This window comes from Macaca thibetana, chromosome 6, assembly GCF_024542745.1.
Source record: "Macaca thibetana thibetana isolate TM-01 chromosome 6, ASM2454274v1, whole genome shotgun sequence".
NCBI lineage: Eukaryota > Metazoa > Chordata > Mammalia > Primates > Cercopithecidae > Macaca > Macaca thibetana.
This window is the reverse complement of record NC_065583.1, coordinates 101289506-101309838: the sequence shown is the minus strand read 5'-3', so window position 1 is coordinate 101309838 and position 20333 is coordinate 101289506. Positions and strand designations below refer to the sequence as shown.

Below are 20333 nucleotides of genomic sequence, written 5' to 3'. Positions count from 1 at the left end.
TCCATGCAGAGAAAGGAATCTGAGGGCTCCCAGACAGGAGCCTGAGGGGTGAAGCGGGGAGGGGGGCAATCAAGTAGTAACTGAAAAAAAAAAAAGGACTCTGATGTGGTGGTGGGAGTGGTGGTGGGAGTGGTGGCGGGAGGAGGGGTGGCCTGGGGAGATGGAGGAGCCTGCTGGAGTGACAGCAGCAGAGGTTTGGGAGGAGTGTGGATGTGAGCATGAGACAGCAGGGAAGAAATGGGGTCTTGAGCAGTGTAGATGAGGGAAAAGAGCCAGGAAGTGGAGGAAGCCCCCCAAAACAGGTCAGCCCTGAGCAGAACAAAAGCAGAGACTGCCTCACTCCAGGAGCAGAGAGCACTCAGCCATGCTAGGGACCTTGGCTCAATGGCACTCCAAAGGGGACTCAGGAACAGCTGCCTGGGCATCACGGGGAGTCTCAGGCTCCATCCCAGACCTGCTGAAGCAGAACTGGAGCCTACAGGGTTTAAAAACAAAAACAAAAACAAAACCTCCCCAGGGGATCATCTGACATCAGCCCACAGCAGACACCTTTAACTAACAATCCTGTGTTCAAGTGATGATAACACGCCGCACGCCCACCAGCCAGCTGCCCTAGCTCTTCACTCAGAAGGGCCCTTTGGTGATGGCAAATAACGAAAGCAAGTTTCCAGTGAGATCACACATGACTTCACTATAACAGGTAAGGGAATCACGAGAGAGTAGTATGCAGTCTCTGAAAAAGGTGTCTGTAATTCAACCTGGAAAAAATGCTAACGGACACATCCTTGGGAAAGATGAATACACAAAACTATTAACCAGGATTATGGGATGTTAGATGGCCTTCGTTTACTTTGTCTATGTTTTCAAGGTTTAACATTAAGCATGAATTTCCTAAGTTTTTTAAATGAACAGAAAACTGCAATATTTTAATAGGTAAAGAATTAAAGAGTAGAAAAAAAGTAAAAAGCCTATTTAATTTGCTACCCACTATACAGGATATGTTTCGTTGTCTGTAAAATGCATTCTATTGGTCTACATTAAAAAGCAAGACAACTTTGGCAAAAAAAAAAAAATCAATGAACATCAAAAGAAAATAAATACTATAAAATGAGTTTTGAGGCTACCTTTAATGGCCAGACACGGTGGTTCAAGCCTACAATCCCAGCACTTAGGGAGGCTAAGGTGGGTCTCTTGAGCCCAGGAGTTCGAGACCACTCTGGGTGACACAGGGAGACATCAGCTCTACCACAAAAATTTTTTAATGAGCTAGGCGTGGTGGTGCCCATCTGCAGTCCCAGCTACTTGAGAGGCTGAGGCAAGGAGAATCACTTAAACACAGGAGGTGGAGGCTGCAGTGAGGTGTGATCACACCACCACACTCTAGCCTGGGTGACAAAGTGAGACTTTGTCTCAAATAATAATAATAATAGCTTTAATACAAATGGTCCCAAGCTCACTCTCTGGGGTAAGCACTTTCCAGACCCTGAGGAACACACACAGAGGACCTAGAGGAAAATCTGCTGCGCTGTGCTCCCTGAAGAAGAATCACCCCCACTTTGCAAGTGTGGATGGGCCACTGTTTCAAGGTAATTTCTCAGTGACCGGACAAAGCTTTGCTGAATCATTATCTCCTGTTATTACCTCACTTCATCACTGACAAGTTAGGTGTCTACAAGGAGACTTGGGAAATGTGATATGGTGGCCTCTGAAACAGAGATTTACTCCATAAGAACAAAACTGGACCACATGGGGACCAAATCCAAAATTGTGACCTCACCAGATCCAACCCAGAAGTTCTGGCGGTGATTTTTGTGTGTGTGTGTGTGTGTGTGTGTGTGTTTGTGTGTGTGTGTGTGTGTGTGTGTGTGTTTGAGATGAAGTTTTGCTCTTGTTGCCCAGGCTGGAGTGCAATGGCATGATCTCGGCTCACTGCAACCTCTGCCTCCCGGGTTCAAGCAATTCTCTTGACTCGGCCTCCCAATTAGCTGAGATTACAGGGGCGCAACGCCACACCCAGCTAACATCTGTATTTTTAGTAGAGACTAGGTGTCACCATGTTGCCCAGGCTGGTCTCAAACTCCTGACAGACCCAAACACAACTTTTTGAGTACCTGTTTTGTGCAACATATACTTCACTAGTTTCTTTATATATGTTACAGAATTTAATGTTTATCACAGCCCTACGTTGTTATCATCTACCTCTATTATAATGAGAAAGTGAATCAAATAACACAGACATACCTAGTAAATAGAACTGGAATTTCTGCCGGTGACTCCGAAGTCCATTTCTCTGCAATACTTTATAATGTTTAATGATTGGTGTAACACCTTGATCACGCCTTCACAACCTTCCTTTCATTCTATCCTTATAACCACTCCACAAGGCAGGCAGGGAGAGTAGCATTATTCCCAACATAGAGACAAATGTGAAGCCTGGATAAGTTACCTTATTTTTGAAACTCATTCTCCTTTCTAATAGCACCCTGCTGGGTGAGCGCAATGAGCAGCAAAGCCTTGATGGTGCTGACAGAGACCAGCAACACCCGAAAAGACAAAGACAGCAAGCTTTGCTGCTTCCATACTGCCTTGAAAGAGTAGGGTTATCCCATGCACCTGTGTAATATGCACTCACCATGCACATGTGTGTGTACGCAAGGGCAGAAAGCAAAGCCCTAAAGACAGAACCAAGTCCCAGAGCCCCAGTTCTATTTCAAAGTGTCAAACTTTGCAGCACGTTCAACAATTTAAGGAGGCAGAGAAATATATCCTGTGCTTCCATCAAGACACCAAAATTCAAGATGGGAGTGTCTTCGGTAACCAAGGAGATCCTTCTACCCAGCACTCATTATAAGTAATAGTTACCTACCATTTTTTAAGTACTTCCTATGTATCAAGGCACTACTCTAAGGTGCTTTCAAGACCCTTCATTTAATCACCCCAAAGGAAAAAAAAAAAAAAAACCACCCCCCCCAACCTTTTGTTTGAGAGAGAGTCTCGCTCTGTTCCCCCAGGCTGGAGTGCAGTGGCCGGATCTCAGCTCACTACAACCTCCAACTCCCAGTTCAAGCAATTCTCGTGCCTCAGACTCCCAAGTAGCTGGAGTACAGGTACACACCATGACGCCAGGCTAATTTTGTGTATTTTTTAGTAGAGATGGAGTTTTGCCATGTTACAGGCATGAGCCACTGCACCCGGCCAAAAATAACCCTTTGATAGAAGTATCACAATCTCCATTTGACAGATGAGGAAACCTGAGTCTCAGAGGTTAACCAACTTTCCAGAAGCCACTTTGGGATAAACCAGAATCCTAATCTCTGATTCCAAAGTCCAACAGGGTTCTAAAACCAGTTTTCCTTTGCCAGATCTCAGGATACCTGGAATATACTGTTTTGACCCCTCCTCCACCTACTCCCGTAGAGAAACATAAAATCAAGAGAGACCCTAAAGCAGGTGCATGCACCCACAGCAGTCAGAAGAGTCCACTGGATGCTGCATCTCCCTCACCTGCCCCTCCTGAGGGCTAGTCCTGACCTTGAGATGTGCCATTCCCAACGCTTGCTGTGAGAACACAGCACAGCCTTGGGCATCCCACCACTGTTCCAAAAGCCATTCTTCATTCTTCTTGCAATTTGTGGCAGTGATACTAATAATAATTTTTTTAAATAATAGGAAATTGCATTGTGCATTTTCTAGGTGCCAGGTAAGGTCCTCAGTTCTTAGCATGGATTCATTTCATCCTCACAACAATCCCACAAAGTAAATACTCATACTGCCATATTTTCACAAATAAGACAGGATTATTGCTTCAATTTTTGGCATAATATGCCCTACTTTTTCTTTTTTTGAGATGGAGTCTGGCTCCGTTGCCCAGGGCTGGAGTGCAGTGGCGTGATCTCAGCTCACTGCAATTCCACCTCCCAGGTTCAAACAATTCTCCTGTCTCAGCCTCCCGAGTAGCTGGGATTATAGGAGCCCCCCCCACCATGCCCGGCTAATTTTCGTATTTTTAGTAGGGACAGGGTTTCACTATGTTGGCCAGGCTGGTCTCGAACTTCTGACCTAAGGTGATCCACCCGCCTCGGCCTCCCAAAGTGCTGGAATTACAGGCATGAGCCACCACGCCTGGCCTATGGCCTACTTTTATAATCAGAAAAAATTTTATAAGCTATACTGACAGAAAAATGAGGAAAAGACAAAATAAGTAGAGAAAACATAAAGGAAGAAAAGAGAGAAAAAGGAAAATAGAATTCCGTTTTTTTCACAAATGAGAAAACTGAGGTCTCTCCTAAGGTCGACATAGGAACTCAGTCAGCCAGGCCCTAAACTCTTTCCTGTGCTGCTATGGTGCCGTCTCTAGAGCAGAGCTGTCTCTAGAGAGTCACAGCACACCTCATAATAAAACTGTGTTTACAGCCGGGAGCAGTGGCTCACGCCTATAATCCCAGCACTTTGGGAGGCCCAGGCAGGTAGATCACTTGAGGCCAGGAGTTTGAGACCAGCCTGGACAATATGGTGAAACCCCGTCTCTACTAAAAATACAAAAAAAAAAAAAAAAAAAAAATCGCTTGTGTAGATGTTTATTTTTAGATTGACTATCTGATTTTTGCAGTCAATCATTTGAAAGTTACAAATTCAAAAACTAGCCAGGGTGGGGGCGAACACCTGTGGTCCCAGCTACTCAGGAGGCTGAGGCATGAGAATCACTTGAACCCGGAAAGCAGAGGTTGCAGTGAGCCAAGATAGTGCCACTGCACTGCAACATGGACAACAGAGTGAGACATGGACAACAGAGTGAGACTCTGACTTACAAAAAAGAAAAAGACTGTGTTTACACAGAGTAAGAAGGTTTAAAAGTTTCTAGCAATTATTCTGGACTTTGGTTAAAAGTACAGACAGTTGGCTGGCATGGTGGCTCACATCTGTAATCCCAGCACTTTGAGAGGCCAAGGTGGGTGATCACTTGAGCCCAAGAGTTCGAGACCAGCCTGGGCAACATGGCAAAACCCCATCTCTACAAATAACACGAAAAAAAAAAAAAATAGCCAGGCATGGTAGCATGCACCTGTAGTCTCAGCTACCCAGGAGACTGAGATGGGAGGATCACCTGACCCTGTGAGGTCAAGAAGGCTACACTGAGCTATGATCTCGACACCACACTCCAGCCTGGGCAGCACAGTGAGGGAGGGAGGGAAGGAGGGAAAAGAGGGAGAGAGGGAGGAAGGAGGGGAGCGGGGGAAGGAAGGAAGGAAAAAATGTATAGACACTTGGCATAAAACAGAGTGAAAACTGAGTTTGGCACTTGTAGTGTGTATAAAATTTGAATCACAATCCAAATCTTTCATCATTGCCTTTCTCTTTACACTATTAAGAATTTTTTTTTTTTGTTTAAGAAAGGGTCTCATTCTGTTGCCCACACTGAAGCGCAATGGTGCAACCATAGCTCTTTAGAGCCTTGAACTCCTTGCCTCAAATGATTCTCCTGCCTCAGCCTTCCAAGTACTTAGGACTACAGGTACATGCCACCATGCCCTGCAAGTTGTTTTATTTTATTTTTTGTTTGCTATACTCCCCAGGCTGGTCTTAAACTCCTAGCCTCAATCCCAAAGCACTGGGATTACAGACATGAACCACCATCCCCAGCCAAGATAAAAATTTTAAGTTGCCTGCACAAAATGTCCATGTCTAAAATTTCCCACGTAATTCATGTTTTTTTCTTGTTGATAGCATTAGAATACCTCACACTCTAATATAAATGAAAAGATTATTCCAAACTCTTCAAAGTTAACTATAACAAGAAACAAGAACAAAAGAAAAAGGCGGAAAACAAAAACTATATTTAGGTTTAAAACAAATTTAGTGATAAATTCAGAAAATTTCCTTTTTCTCAAAATACCACCAATATTTTACATACTTTTTTTTTTTTTGAGATGGAGTTGCCTAGGCTGGAGTGCAGTGGTGCGATCTCGGCTCACTGCAACCTCTGCCTCCTGAGCTCAAGCGATTCTTGTGCCTCAGCCTCCCCTTAGTAGCTGGGATTACAGGTGCACGCCACCATGCCCGGCTAATTTTTGCATTTTTAGTAGAGATGCAGTTTCACCATGTTGGCCAGGCTGGTCTCTAACTGCTGACCTCAAGTGATCCACCTGCCTCGGCCTCCCAAAGTGCTGGGATTGCAGGGGTGAGCCACCATGCCTGGCATTTTACATACTTACACACTTTTTTTTTTTTTTTTTTTTTTGCTACTTTAACATCTCAGAATCCTCTTTTCAGAGACTGCAAAAAACGAAATAGTTTTGCAACCAACTTTTAAAGTTATTGAGTAACTAAAAGTGATCAATATAAACAAACTAGAATTTGAACTCGCCTACATTGAACATTCATTGTTTAAGTCAACACTAGGAAAGGGTAAAAGTAAACAACAGAAACTTGCTCTCTAACGTAGGGAGAAATCTCTTGGCCAGTGAAGCAATACAAAAACACAGACATTCCGCTTACAGGAACTAATTAAAAAGAAAAGGAAAAAACAAAACACAGACCTGTTCAGCCATATAAAGTTATAATGATGAACATCTGTAAAGATTACATGAAATCACCCATGTAAAGTGCTCAGCACATGTGCCTGGCCCATACGTGTTTAATGTTAGCTTGTATACATGCTCATTTCATTCAATACAAGGCTACTTAAATGCTCTGTGCCTCTGCTCCCTCATACAAAACAGACACAACAGTAGTTCTTACATCATAGGATTATTAAGACTGAGAATGTTTTCAAGGCACTTAGAACGTTAATTGTCAATATTATTCTTAGTGTCCTCGAAAAGGAAGGCCAGAGGTTTACAGGGCTGGGATCTAAACCTAGTCACTCCAAAGAAGTAGCATCTCATTTCCTCAAACTCTGAGAGATTTACCTAGTTGCCAGTTCTCCTCCCACTGCTCAGGAAATTCCCAGGGCAGAAGGAACCCAAGGGACTCGCTCCCTCTTGGAGGCTCAGCCTGCTCCAGGAACTTGCAGCTCTAGCATCCCCAACTCCATCACTCAAACCTCACACCTGACCAAAAAGCTACTGGCCGGGCACAGTGGCTCATACCTGCAATCCCAACACTTTGGGAGGCTGAGGCAGGCAGATCACTCGAAGTCAGGCTTTCAAGACCAGCCTGGTCAACATGGTGAAACCCTGTCTCTAGTAAAAATACAACAAAATTAGGTATGGTGGCACGCACCAGCTACTCAGGAGGCTTAGATAGGAGAATCATCTGAACCCAGGAGGGAGAGGTTGCAGTGAGCCACAATCCCGCCACTGCATTCCAGAGCAAGACAAGAAAGAAAGAAAGAAAAGAAAGAAAGAAAAGAAAGAAAAGAAAGGAAAGAAAGAAAGAAAGAAAGAAAGAAAGAAAGAAAGAAAGAAAGAAAAGAAAGAAAGAAAGAAAGAAAGAGAAAGAAAGAAAGAAAGAAGAAAGAAAAGAAAGAAAGAAAGAGAGAGAGAGAGAAAGAGAGAAAGAGAGAAAGAAAAAGAGAGAGAGAGAGAAAGAGAGAGAGAGAAAGAAAGAGAAAGAATGAATGAACGAACGAACGAACGAACGAAAGAAAGAAAGAAAGAAAGAAAGAAAGAAAGAAAGAAAGAAAGAAAGAAAGAAAAAGAAAGAAAGAAAAACAAAGAAAGAAAGAAACAAAGAAACAAAGAAAGAGAAATTATGGCTCTTTGAATTTGTTTGCCAACTACTGATTTGCCTTTTCAAAGGGAGCTTGAGGGAAGTTTTATAACCATATAAAACAAATAATAGTGCAACAACGGCAGCCATTCTCATTTATGCAGCACACTCCCTTCCAAGTGCTGTCACAGACTCTGTGACACCAGCACAATCTCTCCCAATCTGTCAGGTATTACTGTTATTATTATTTTTCTCCTCTGTAGCAGTTGGGAAACTTGAACTCTAGGAAATAAATTGCCTAAGGTCACAGCTTCTTGGTGGATGGAGTGCAGTGGCACGATCACAGCTCACTGCAGCCTTGACGTCTTGGGCTCAAGCAATCCTCCCTCCTCAGCCTCCCAAGTAGCTGGAACTACAGGCGCACACTTCCAAGCTGGCTACTATTTGTATTTTTTGTAGAGATTGGGTTTTGCCCAGGCTGGTCTCGAACTCCTGTCTTCAAGCAATCCTCCCACCTCAGTCTCCCATGTGGTGGGATTACAGGTGTGAGCCACTGCAACAGTCCCAGGTAATTTCAAAGCCAGTATTCTTAACTACCTCACCAAATTGAAAGTGGAAAAGAGAAAAAGGGAATAGTACTTTTAAAAAACAGTAACTATAGAAAACTCAATCAAAATTCATTTTCCAATTAAGTTATTGCTTAGTAAATGAAAATATTAAATAAAGAACCGGCTACTGCGCCATATGGCAAGGAAGTGTACTTCAGTGCTGACAACTCCATTACTCAGGAGAACAGTTTAACTGTGATATATGGATGGCTCCAGTGACCACTGCCACTGTATTTATAATTTGTGATCTGTATAAACAAAATCATTTCTCATGCCTGTAACAGCATCTACTGCAGGCCTTTGTTACTTACACTTAAATCTCTGTAAATATTTAAAACTCATGGTCACAAAAAAGATGAGTCAACCATCTAAGAATGACTGGTCACCAGTTCCCAAAACACAACCTCCAGCGTCATGACCACCAGCCCCAGTAGGCCTAAATTCCAGATGAATAATTCTTCCAACATACAGTCAAATTAAAAAAAAAAAAAAAATCAATCGAATTGAAAGCCCAGAAATAAACCTTAACACTGACAGTCAACTAATTCTGCCAAGATAATTCAACTGGGAAAGAACAGTCTTTTCAACAAATGTTGGTGGAACTGGATATTCAAATGCAAAACAATGAAGTTGGACCCTTTCCCTATACCACAGATAAAAATTAACTCATTAAGAATGGCCAGGTGCTGTGGCTCATGCCAGTAATCCCAGCACTTTGAGAGGCCAAGATGGGAGGATTACCTGAGCCCAAGAGTTGGAGACCAGCCTGGGCAACATAGTGAGATCCCATCTCTATAAAATATCAAAAAGTGAGCCAAGTGCGATGGCACGCACCTGTGGTCCCAGCTACATGAGAGGCTGAGACAGGGGGATCACTTCAACCTGAGAGTTCAGGGCTATAGTGAGCCATGACTGTGCCACCACACTCCAGCTTGAGAAACAGACTAAGACTCCATCTTTAAAAAAAAAAACAAAAAACAAAAACGGCCAGGCAAGGTGGCTCATGCCTGTAATCCCAGCACTTTGGGAGGCCAAGGCGGGCAGATCACGAGGTCAGGAGATCGAGACCATCCTGGCTAATACCATAAAACCCCGTCTCTACTAAAAATACCAAAAAAAAAAAAAATTAGCCAGGTGCGCTGGCGGGCACCTGTAGTCCCAGCTACTCGGGAGGCTGAGGCAGGAGAATGGCGTCAACCCGGGAGGCGGAGCTTGTATTGAGCCAAGATCGCACCACTGCACTCCAGCCTGAGCAACAGAGCGAGACTATCTAAAAAAAAAAAAGTGGAAACAAACGATCATCAGCTGAGAAACGGGTTTAAGTAAACTGTGGTAAAAGGAATGAAGTACCTGGCGGGGCACAGTGGCTCACACCTGTAATCCCAGCACTTTGGGAGGTCAGGGTGGGCGGATCACGAGGTCAGGAGTTTGAGACCAGCCTGGCCAATATAGTGAAACCCCATCTCTACTAAAACTATGAAAGTTGGCTGGGCACGATGGCACACGCCTGTAGTCCCAGCTACTCAGGAGGCTAAGGCAGGGGAATCGCTTGAACCCGAGAGGCAGAGGTTGTGGTGAGCCAAGATTGTGCCACCGCACTCCAGCCTGGCGACAGAGTGAGACTCCGTCTCAAAAAAAAAACAACAACAAAAAAAGAAGTACTGACACATGCTACAACATGGATGAACCTTGAGAACATACTAAGTTAAAGAAGTAGTCCTAAAGACTATACATTATATGGTTTCATTAATAGGAAATGTCTATGAAAGTCCATAGAGACAGTGAGTAGATTAACAATTGCCAAGACTCTGAGGGAGTCTGGGAGGGAACTGGGAGTGACTGCTAATAAGCATAGAGGTGACAAAAACTAAGTTGTCATGATGGTTCCACAACTCTGCACATATACTATAAAACCACTGAATTGCACACTTCAAATGACTGGGCTGTATGCTATGTGAAACTACTTTTTACTTTATGAATAATTTCTTTAAGGCCGGGCACAGTGGCTCAAGCCCGTAATCCCAGCACTTTGGGAGACCAAGGCGGGCGGATCATCTGAGGTCGGGAGTTCGAGACCAGCCTGACCAACATGGAGAAACCCTACCTCTACTAAAAATACAAAAAATTAGCAGGGGGCGTGGTGGCGCATGCCTGTAATCCCAGCTACTCGGGAGGCTGAGGCAGGAGAATCGCTTGAACCCAGGAGGTGAAGGTTGCGGTGAGCCAAGATCACACCATCGTACTCCAGCCTGGGCAACAAAAGCAAAACTCCATCTCAAATAATAATAATAATAATAATAATTTCTGGCCGGGCGCGGTGGCTCAAGCCTGTAATCCCAGCACTTTGGGAGGCCGAGACGGGCGGATCACTAGGTCAGGAGATCGAGACCATCCTGGCGAACACGGTGAAACCCCGTCTCTACTAAAAAATATAAAAAACTAGCCGGGCGAGGCGGCGGGCGCCTGTAGTCCCAGCTACTCAGGAGGCTGAGGCAGGAGAATGGCGTAAACCCGGGGGACGGAGCTTGCAGTGAGCTGAGATCCGGCCACTGCACTCCAGCCCGGGCGACAGAGCCAGACTCTGTCTCAAAAAAAAAAAAATAATAATAATAATAATAATAATAATTTCTTTAGTTAAAAATAACCTAATAGCCATTTTAGGATAAGTTTTAAAAAAACCTCAAATAATAATTTTAAAATCACTTGGTTGGACATCTCTGCTCATTGGAGAAGTGTGGACATCTCTCCAATGTCACTTTAAGAATAAAAATAAAACTAGGACTTTTTTTTTGGAACGCTTGTTAATTTAAATAGGAATAAAGTATTCCCAAAGGCAAATTCCCAGGACTTTAGGAGCTGAAATTGCTTCATGTGTTTCTTATTAGTCTGCTATAAAATGCTTTGTAAAGTTTACAGAAAGTATTTTATAGATCTTTCAATTTTTACTTTTTTTTTTTTTTTTTTTGAGACAGAGTCTCGCTCTGTCACCCAGGCTGGCGTGCAGTGGCATGATCTCGGCTCACTGCAACCTCTGCCTCCCAGGTTCAAGCGATGCTTCTGCCTCAGCCTCCCGAGTAGCTGGGACTACAGGTGCCCGCCACCATGCCCGGCTAATTTTTGTATTTATAGTAGAGACAGGGTTTCACCATATTGGCCAGGCTAGTCTCAAACTCCTGACCTTGGGATCCATCCGCCTCAGCCTCCCAAAGTGCTGGGATTACAGGCATGAGTCACCGTGCCCGGCCCCAACTTTTACGTTTAAGAGATTGCCCATTTGAAATGGCTGAATCTTAGCACCAGAGCAGTCATTTCTCCAGCAATTTTCCTGTCTTGTACCAAAGCAGCCCTTTGAATACTTCCTAATAATCCACAGCCAGCTGGAGCACTTGACAAAGACTGATCTGACAGTTTAATCTTAGCACCATTTTTTTTAGGATTGGCATACCCTTTTTTTCCAGTTCCATTTACCTCACTACACTTAAGAAAAATCTACATTTACATATGTAAATTGTGAACAATGTTGATAAAAATTACACCACATATTCATACCAGTTGTGCAACCAAATTGATGTTTCCTTTCTAATGCAAAAATGGGTTAAACTCTGTTATCTCCAAACCTACTTCTAAACACATCACACACTACCACCACTACCACCACAAAGGGCAGAGATGATATCACAATGAAAACAATGCTAGCAAATACAATTATAAAGCATGATGAATTTCGCACATTTAGGTTTGCTAAAATAAGCTTTAAAATTGTTGAATGAAAAACAAATGCCCCCAACATTATCCCCTACCCTCCAACCTCCTATTATTACTCTATTGCCATAACCACTGGTGGCAGCTTCTAGGGTATCTTTAAAACTCTCAGAATTCTTGTGTATATATGTATCTACATACATGGAAACATATGTGCCTTTCAAATTAGAAACCATAATTGGGTTCATCATAGACATAGTGTTCTTTAACCTCCTCTTTTTATAAGCCCTACTTAACTAACACTGTTAGCTTGGCTACCTGTTCCTCTCTGTACATACAGATTTAACTTACTCTTTTTTTACTATGGTGAAACACACATAACATTAAACGTATCATCCTAACCATTTTTAAGTGTACAGTTCAGTAATGTTAAGTATATTCATATTGTTGTGCAACAGATTTCTATAACTTTTTCATTGTGCAGCACTGAAACGCTATACCCACTAAACACTAGTTCTCCTTCCCACCTCCCCTGGGCCCTAGGGAACCGCCTTTCTATTTTCTATGATTTTGACTACTTTAGACACTTCATATGAGTGGAATCATACAGTATTTCTCCTTTTGTGACTTTTATTATATACTTTTATTTCACTTAGCATAATGTCCTTGAGGTGCACCCACATTGTAGTATGTGACAAGTTTTCCTTCTTTATTAAGGCTGTATAATATTCCATTGTTAATTTCATCCTTTTTAACGGCAACATGATATTTCATTGTATGAAAGGCTAGTAACTTTTTATTTTAAATTAGTCTTCATTATCAGTGTTTAAGATGTTCCAAGTTTACTTCTAATACAATAGAAGAATTGCTAGACCCAAGAACATATTTATTATTCAAAGAGATTATGACAAAATAAATTCTCCATAAGTGAACAAACACAAATCCAGAAGAGTAGGTTTTTCTTTCACCTTTCTTTTCAACTTTGCCAATGAAAACTCTCTCATTTTTAATTGTAATTTTTGTTTTGTTTTGTTTTTGAGACAGAGTCTTGCTCTGTCGCCCAGGCTGGAGTGCAGTGGCATGATCTTGGCTCACTACAACCTCTGCCTCTTGGGTTCAAGCAATTATCGTGCCTCAGCCTCCTGATTAGCTGGGATTACAGGCATGAGCCACCGTGCCTGGCTGAATTGTAGTTCTTAAATTATAAGTAAGACTGAGCATTTTCTCACGTTTGTTGGCATGTGCATTTTTTCCTAAATGATCCCTAACCTTTTAAATTTTTCTGTTATGTGTCCTTTCTGTTGATTTATAAGAACACTGTGCAAATTAAGGCAAGTGGATCTCTGTTCTACGAATCACTGTGTGTCATCTGAGTTCTTTCTTTAATTTGGTTTATGGATCTTGTGTCTAGAAAAACCTTGGCCATTTTAGATTATTTTAAAAGGTCACCCATCTTTTCTCAATACTTTTAATGGACTCCTTTTTAACCCATTTTATCATGGTTAAATATTGGATCTACACATTACTTATTTTAATGGAAAGGGTGTGGAGCAAACTTCAAAGAAAGCTTACTGACAACTTACAATTTGGATATCAGTATCCCAAGGAAGAGTGACAGTTCTCCCCATAACTACAACATCTAACATTTATGAACTCAAACTGTGGGCCAGTCACTGTTCCAAGTGCAAAATCCTATAAAGGAGATCCTAGGGATTACCCCATTTTACAGATGTACGAATTAAACAACCAACAGATGATGTAACTGATCAAGGCACACCACCAGTAAATGGCTGAGAACATATTGGAACTCAGGCTTCCCATCACTTAGAACTGGCTCTTAACTTCTCTGCTACACCGCCTCTGAACTATATGAACAAAAAAGCCTAAAAAAATCCACATCAAAAATATGTTTAAATTAATTCTCAGTAGAAAGCAGGTTTGTCCTTTTCCTCCCATCAAATACTTCGCGTAGCTTAAGTACTAAATCTTTTTTTTCCTTGAAACTGATTCTCGCTCTGTCGTCTAGGCTGGAGTGCGGTGGCATCTTGGCTCACTGCAACCTCCACCTCCCGGGTTCAAGTGATTCTCCTGCCTCAGTCTCCCGAGTAGCTGGGATTACAGGTGCATGCCACCACGCCCGGCTAACTTTTGTATTTTCAGTAGAGGCAGGGGTTTCACCATGTTGCCCAGGTCGGTCTCGAACTCCTGACCTCAGGTGATCCACCCGCCTCAGCCTCTCAAAGTGCTGGGATTACAGGCATGAGCCACCGCACCTGGTCCAGTGTTTCTTTTTCTTTTTTTTTTTTTTTTTTTTTTGAGGTGGAGTCTCGCTCTGTCGCCCAGGTTTGAGTGCAGTGGCCGGATCTCAGCTCACTGCAAGCTGCGCCTCCCGGGTTTATGCCATTCTCCTGCCTCAGCCTCCCGAGTAGCTGGGACTACAGGCGCCCGCCACCTTGCCCGGCTAGTTTTTTTTTTGTATTTTTTAAGTAGAGACGGGGTTTCACCGTGTTAGCCAGGATGGTCTCGATCTCCTGACCTCGTGATCCGCCCGTCTCGGCCTCCCAAAGTGCTGGGATTACAGGCTTGAGCCACCGCGCCCGGCCTTCTTTTTCTTTTCTTTTCTTTCTTTCTTTCTTTTTCTTTTCTTTTTTTTTTTTTTTTTTTTTTTTTTTTGAGATGAGGTCTTGCTCTGTTGCCTAGGCTGGAGTGCAATGGTGCGTTGTCAGTTCGCTGCAACCTCTGCCTCCCGGGTTCAAGAGATTCTCCTGCTTCGGCCTCTCGCCATCATGACGGGCTTTTTTGTATTTTTGTAGGGATGGGGTTTCACCCTGTTGGCCAGGCCGGTCTGGAATTCCTGATCTCAGGTGATTCGCCCGCCTCAGCCTCCCAAAGTGCTGGGATTAAAGGTGTGTGCCACTGTCCCCGGTCCTAGTGTTTCTTTTCTGGGCAGTATCACTGCATGCCCCAGGGGCCAGGTGCATCCTTGGTAGTAAAGGCAGGGGTAGTGTTTTCACAAAGACTGGTGAGTGCTATCGGCATCTGGGGGTAACTTAAATATCAGCTATGCACAGGACTCCCTAATTGTTTTACAAACATGAAAAAGGAGAATGAAATGCTAAGAAGAGAAGTGGAGGGCTTTCTCTCTCTCTTTTTTTTTTTTTTGTTCATGTCTTTTTGTCATGTCACCCAGGCTGGGTTGCAGTGGTACGATCATGGCTCACTGCAGCTTCAACTTTCCAGCCTCAGGTGATCCTCCCACCTCAACCTCCAGAGCAGCTGGGACTACAAGTGCACGCCACCACGCCCGGCTAATGTTTGTATTTTTTTGTAGAGATGGGGTTTCACTATGTTGCCCAGGATGGTCTCGAATTCTTGGGCTCAAGCAATTCATCCACCTCGGCCTCCCAAAATATTGGGATTACAAGCAAGAGCCACCTCTCCGCCATTGCCAGTTCTCTCTAATAATCAGAGAATACCCTCAAGCAATCCATAATGAAGGGCAAATGAAATAAGCATTTGTGTTCCTTTCAAGCACTGGGTCCAGCTATCTGCCACACCCCTCTTCCAGAAAGAAAAGAAAAAAAAAAAAGAAGTCAGGGAGTCAGCCCTGCTGGACCTCTTGCTTCCAAAAAATATGCAATCGGCCAGGCGCAGTGGCTACCTGTCATTCTAGCACTTTGGGGAGGCCAAGGCAGGCGAATCATGAGGTCAAGAGGTCGAGATCATCCTGGCCAACATGGTGAAACCCCGTATCTACTAAAAATACAAAAAATTAGCTAGGCATGGTGGCGGGCGCCTGTAGTCCTAGCTTCTTGGGTGGCTGAGGCAGGAGAATCGCTTGAGGGTGGCTGAGGCAGGAGAATCGCTTGAACCCAAGAGGCGGAGATTGCAGTAAGCAGAGGTGGCACCACTGCAGTCGCCTGGCGACAGAGCAAGACTCTGTCTCAAAAAAAAAAAAAAGGAAAAAAGAAAAATTGCAATCCGCGGCAACCCTCATTCCTACCCGCCCTCTATCATAAGGAAATAATTTACAGCTTCATGCTTTTCAAAGCCTCCAGCCAGAAGCCGCTGCTAGGCAAAATGATTTGCATAAAGTGCCTCATTTAAATGGCCTCATGCCCCTTACTCAGCAACCTGCAACTTCCACCAACTACACTAATGGTGAGATAGTACAGTCTTAAAACCTGCTTTCTGTTAAATTCTATCATCCATGCATAGAGCAGAACTTTCTGGAAAATAACAGCTTGGGAGTTTAAGAGAAGGAAGGGAACAAAAAGTTTAAACTGATTTTATTACAACAAAATACAGCATAAAAACCCAACCCGAAACCAGGCATAGTGGCTCACGCCTGTAATCTCAGCATTTGGGAGGCTGAGGCAGGTGGATTGCCTGAGATCAGGAGTTCAAGACCAGCCTGACCAACATGGCAAAACCCCATCTCTACTAAAAATACAAAAATATGCTGGGCGTGGTGGCAGGCGCCTGTAATCCCACTACTTGGGAGGCTGAGGCAGGAGAATAGCTTGAACCCTAGAGGCAGAGGGGTAGAGGTTGCAGTGAACTGAGATCCTGCCACTACACTCCAGCCTGGGCGACAGAGCAAAACTCCTTCTCAAAGAACAAAAAAACCCAATCCGAGATTCAAATAATCAAATCATAAGACTGTGTTTAAAATCCATAGCTATGAGCTCTTTGTTGAACTGTTCAGCAAACACAGCAGATTATCTTTGGGGAAAAGCCCAATATCCACTCATTCATGCTCTCATCATTTACCAAAGGCCAAGTGTGTACTGGGCACTGGGAAATAGAAACGCTAGGAGAGCACGGGGCAGTACCTGCTGTGAGCTGATTAGTTGTGTGGCCTTGGAAGATACCCTGTGCTCCGGGACCTGTTTCCTGGAAATAACTTGTTAGGTGGAAATGCCACTGCCTTGAGGATCCTTCTAGCTCCAGAATTAGACTGTGACCTCCCAGATTCTCACAACCCCATGGACAGCCCATAAGCCATCTGAGAATGGCAACGCAGGACCTGGAGCAACGGGCATTATGCCCATCAGAAACCTCAGCAGCAGCTGTGAGACTTTCTCTGGCTGGCTGCCAACCAAAGACTTCCCACAATGGTTCTAATTTCAAACTGTCCGACCATTATCCTTAAAAACTATTGGAGTGTGCTAAAAGGTCTGGTATTTTTTCCCCTTTGTCAGCATGTCCCAATTTTCAGTCTATGGTTTGGGAGAATACTGGGGATCCTTTTTTTTCCATGTCAGATGGGTAATGTACCAACAACATGACAAGATTGAAGGGAAGCACATCTCACAGACAAGCATGAAAACCCAGTCATCACGCTTATGAACTACAAAAGAAATTGCATTCTTACAATCAGAAACAGAAACATCGATCCCATTGTGGTACCCTATGAGCCAGGAGCCACAGACCATGCCCACCTTCCACTCTGCCTCTTTTAACTTCATTATACAAAAATAGCTGTATCCCTCCCCAGGATATAGGCAAGTCACTGCAGCCTTGAGAGGCCAGCAGGAAGAAGAATTAAAACAGAGCTCCCTAAGGGCGAAGTAGAGCTGCCTCCAAAGATAGGAAGTTCCTGCCTCTGGAGTTGTTTATTACAGTAGAAGAAATCGAGCACAATTGGGTCAGAAGAGCAGAAGACCCTTCCAGTGCCAGTTTTCTGGGAGGTGGTCCAAAGGAAGTCACTGGGGCCAGCTCCCTCCCTCAGACAGCTAACAGGAGCAAGGCTTGGTCAGCCTTCCTGAAGCTCTCCAAGTCCAAGGTTTCTGAGCTATTTATTCTATACTGACTTTGAAAACACAAAATTGCTCCAACAGGATGGATATGTTAGGAACAATTGGGCATAATAGGATGTGCATTTCTGTCTGTTGAGAAACACCAGGTAGAAAACTGCACCAAGCTGAATTGAGCTCCCTGGTAATACACAAAATGCACACAACTCAGCTCAACAAGTGCACTGAGTCACACCAAACACATGTGATGTGACAACTTTCCATCCAATTCCAGATAACCCTCCTCCTGCTGCTTCCCAACTGCTCAAAAGCCTAACTCTCCAAACCCATTTCTCCAAACCCAAGCCTAACTCTCCAACCCAAAAGTCTTGAAAGGTAATTTCAAGACTTTTTCAAATAAAATGCCAAATTTACCATAGTAGTTATGTATTTCTTAACCATTTAACATTTATAAAACTATAATATCATTTTCATTCAGTTCCTTTTTTCAAATGTGTCACTGACAAAGTTTTAGAATATTGTGCCCTTAACCAAATTTTCCCTATGAGATATGTGGTTTCATTGTGCAGTTCTGCTTAATGTGGTAATTTTTAGAATGCATATGTCATGTTGTATATTGTAGCAGAACTATTTCCAGGGCTCTAGTGTAGAGTATTTATAATCATTTTTAAAAAATTACACTAAACGTCCAAAAGGAAAATAAATGTTTATATGATTAATTAAATCATAAAATTAAGATAGTAAGATAAATAAGATAATTAAATCATAAAACCAAAAAGTGCTGGGATTATAGGCATGAGCCACTGTGCTCAGCCATGTATTTCTTTTTTTTTTTTTGAGACGGAGTCTCGTTGTGTCGTTGTGTCGCCCAGTGCAGTGGCGCGATCTCGGCTCACTGCAAGCTCCACCTCCCGGGTTCACGCCACTCTCCCGCCTCAGCCTCCGAGTGGCTGGGACTACAGGCGCCCGCCACGACGCCCGGCTAGTTTTTTGTATTTTTAGTAGAGACGGGGTTTCACCATGTTAGTCAGGATGGTCTCGATCTCCTGACCTCGTGATCCACCCGCCTCGGCCTCCCAAAGTGCTGGGATTACAGGCTTGAGCCACCGCACCCGGCCTCAGCCGTGTATTTCTGTAAAGCATAAAATATTGCTTTTAAATTAGTTTTCATGTCATGTTACTTAATTCATCATTTCAAGATTAAATCAGTATCTAGTAAATTGAGCTGCCTACCTAGTGATTGGTTTCCATCACTAATGAAAAAAGTTTTGATGCTTCTCCCTTTTTCAAGGTGCTACATACTGTAATCCTTAGAACAACTTAAGAAATAAAATGGCAAGGCTGGGTGCAGTGGCTCACACCTGTAATCCCAGCACTTTGGGAGGCCAAGGTGGGTGGATCATGACGTCAGGAGATTGAGATCATCCTGGCCAACACAATGAAACCCCATCTCTACTAAAAATACAAAAATTAGCCAGGCGTGGTGGCACGCACCTGTAATCCCAGCTACTCAGGAGGCTGAGGCAGGAGAATTGCTTGAACCCAAGAGTCGGAGGTTGCAGTGAGTCAAAATCACTCCACTGCACTCCAACCTGGTGACAGAGCAAGACTCCGTCTCGAAAAATAATAATAATACTAAAAAGAAATAAAAAGACACATAAAGACAATGAAAAATCTTCAATTAGCCCTCTCCTCAAAAAAAGGTAACAACAAAGAACAGAAGAGGAAATGAGTCAGGTTTCAGTTACTGAGGAGGCTGAGGCAGGAGGATCACCTGAGCCCAGGAGTTTGAGGCTGCAGTGAGCCAAGATCACGCCACTGTACTCCAGTCTGGGTGACAGAGCGAGACTCCATCTCAAAAAATAAATTAATTAATTAATTAATTAATAATAATAGAAAAAAAAGGGAATGAAATGGAAACTGATCAACAATTTATAGCCTTAAACTCAAACATATGAGTAATTACATTAAATGTAAATGATCCAAGCATCCAATTAAAAGACAAAGATTGGCTGGGTACAATGGCTCACACATGTAATCTCAGCACTTTGGGAGGCCAAGGCAGGAGGATCACTTGGAGCCCAGGAGTTTGAGACCAGCCTGGACAACATAGTAAGACCGTGTCTCTGCAAAAAAAGAATTAAAAAAAAAAAAAAAAATCCATGCCAGGTGGTGCATATCTGTAGTCCTAGCTACGTGGGAAGCTGAGGCGAGAGGATTACCTGAGCCCAGGGCATTGAAGGTACAGTGAACTGTGATAGTATCACTGCACTCCAGCCTGGGCAATGGAACAAGATCCCATCCCAAAACAAAACAAAAAAAAAACAGAAAAATGAAACAACACAAAAAGGCAAAGATTGTCAGATTGGATTAAAAAGCAAGAAAGATCCATTTCCATCACATTTATAAAAAGCATACTTTTAAGTATACAGATTAGTCAAAAGCCAAAAGGGTGGTACGGCTATATTAGTATCTACCAAATACTTAAAAAAAGACCCTTTTAGAAAAATAGGCCATGGCCGGGCGCGGTGGCTCAAGCCTGTAATCCCAGCACTTTGGGAGGCCGAGGCGGGCGGATCACGAGGTCAGGAGATCGAGACCATCCTGGCTAACA

At 43.4% G+C, this 20333-nt stretch overlaps 1 protein-coding gene and 1 non-coding gene across 2 annotated transcripts in view; both read right to left on the bottom strand.

The window, feature by feature from the left end:
• SERINC5 (serine incorporator 5) overlaps positions 1-20333 on the bottom strand; it is a 121727-nt gene that overhangs the window by 87247 nt on the left and 14147 nt on the right. The gene's annotated exons all lie outside the window — the stretch shown is intronic.
• LOC126957802 (small nucleolar RNA U13) lies at positions 17222-17325 on the bottom strand. Its single transcript, XR_007726965.1, has one exon. It is a non-coding gene; the product is annotated as a small nucleolar RNA U13 (small nucleolar RNA).